At 37.8% G+C, this 1,753-nt stretch overlaps 1 non-coding gene across 1 annotated transcript; it reads left to right on the top strand.

The window, feature by feature from the left end:
• Positions 1-294: 294 nt before the first annotated feature.
• LOC120099406 (U6 spliceosomal RNA) lies at positions 295-401 on the top strand. Its single transcript, XR_015647265.1, has one exon. It is a non-coding gene; the product is annotated as a U6 spliceosomal RNA (small nuclear RNA).
• Positions 402-1,753: the final 1,352 nt, after the last annotated feature.

The raw sequence follows: 1,753 nt of genomic DNA, 5'->3' as shown, positions 1-1,753 counted from the left end.
AGAGAGAAAGCATTTTCTACCCTTTTCAAATACTATAAAAGACAGAACACTTGGTTTTGATAGGTAACCCTCTGATAGCTTTAAACTTTATAACATCATAGGTGTGTGGCTGTCTGCAGTCATGTCAAGCCAACAGAGCTATCTGCCTTTACTGGAGGTTCTCCTTGACTAGTCTTGGGGTGATTGCTGGACACTTTGTACCTACAATCACTTTTACTATACTAAAAAATGAAGGCAAACACCTTGAAAACCTTAACAAAGTACTTTCCCTCCTATAAAAAAAAAAACAAATTGATACTTACTTCAGCAGCACATATGCTAAAATTGAAACAACACAGAGAAGATTAGCATGACCCATATATGACAATGATACACAAATTCATGAAGCATTTCATATTTTTAATACAAGGAAAACTCTAACACAAGGAGGGAAACTACACCATAGAAAAAGCAAGAAAGTAATCTTCTTTCAACAAACACAAAAGAAGATAGCCACACAAACATGATTCCACCTGTAACAACAAAAATAACAGGTAGCAACAATAACTTTTCCTTAATATCCTTTAACATCATGAACTAAATTCCCCAATAAAATGACGTAGACTAACTGACTGGATACATAAATGGTATCGAGCATTTTGCTGCATGCAGGAAACACACCTCAGTGACAAAGACAGACACTACCTAAGAATAAAAGCCTGGAAAAAATTTACAAGCAAATGGTCCAAGAAACAACTGGGACTAGTTATTCTATTATCAAATAAAATCTAATTTCAATCCAAAGTTATCAAAAAAGATAAGGAAGTACACTTCATATTCATCAAAGGAAAAATCCACTAGGATGAACTCTCAATCCTGAATATTTGTGCTCCAAATGCAAGGGCATCTATATCATAAAAGAAACCTTATTAAAGCTCAAAGTAAGGGGGAGGGGCTAGGGGGATGTTGGCCCAGAAACCCGGAAAGGGAGTAACAATCAAAATGTAAATAAGAAACACCCAAGTTAATAAAGATGAAAAAAGTAAATAAATAGCAGTCATTATCAGTGAGTATAAAACCCTGAATCATAGAGCCAAATCAGTAAGAATAGTCAGGTAGGTGCATTTTTGTGCAGGGGTTGAGTGAGGGAGAATGTCGACTTTTAAACACTTCAGTTATAATTGCTTATAAAGTTTAATTCCAAAACCAAACTTTGTAGTGAAAACAAGAAATAAATGGCCATTAATGCAAAACATCAAATTGATAAGCCAGGGATTCTTGTTGTCCTGTGGTGTCGTCCATATCCCCTCTTTGGCTGCTTGCTTCTGCCCTCCACTGCTGGCCTGTGTGGACTCATTAAGCAGTCAGAAACTGCCAAACTGCCAAATTTGAATGTGTTAAACTGTTTCTGCCAAACTGTTGAATGTGGGTGTTCAGAGGGAAGGAGAAAAGTGGCGGCAGAGCCATGATCCACTAGCCCCTCTCTGTAGGGTTGTCCCAGGCTAGCACATTTCAATTCTAGATCTTTGCTTTTGCCATCTCCTTTCAAGGTCGTAGTCGATCCTGTTTCAAGTCTCAGGTGATGGTTAGAACTTCTCTGTAGATGGATGCCTCATGTGTTAGACAAACCTCTCATTAATACCTCAAATATTTCCATTTGAATAAACTATCACCCCTGCCAAAGAACCTTGACCATGCAGAAGATGATGATCAGCATAGACAGAGACATCACCACTTTTCCACTTAGCAGCTATGAACAGGTGGGCAAACATCT

The sequence above is a fragment of the Rattus norvegicus genome, chromosome X (assembly GCF_021556685.1).
Source record: "Rattus norvegicus strain SHRSP/BbbUtx chromosome X, alternate assembly SHRSP_T2T, whole genome shotgun sequence".
Classification (NCBI taxonomy): Eukaryota; Metazoa; Chordata; class Mammalia; order Rodentia; family Muridae; genus Rattus; species Rattus norvegicus.
This window is presented reverse-complemented; position numbering and strand designations above follow the sequence as displayed.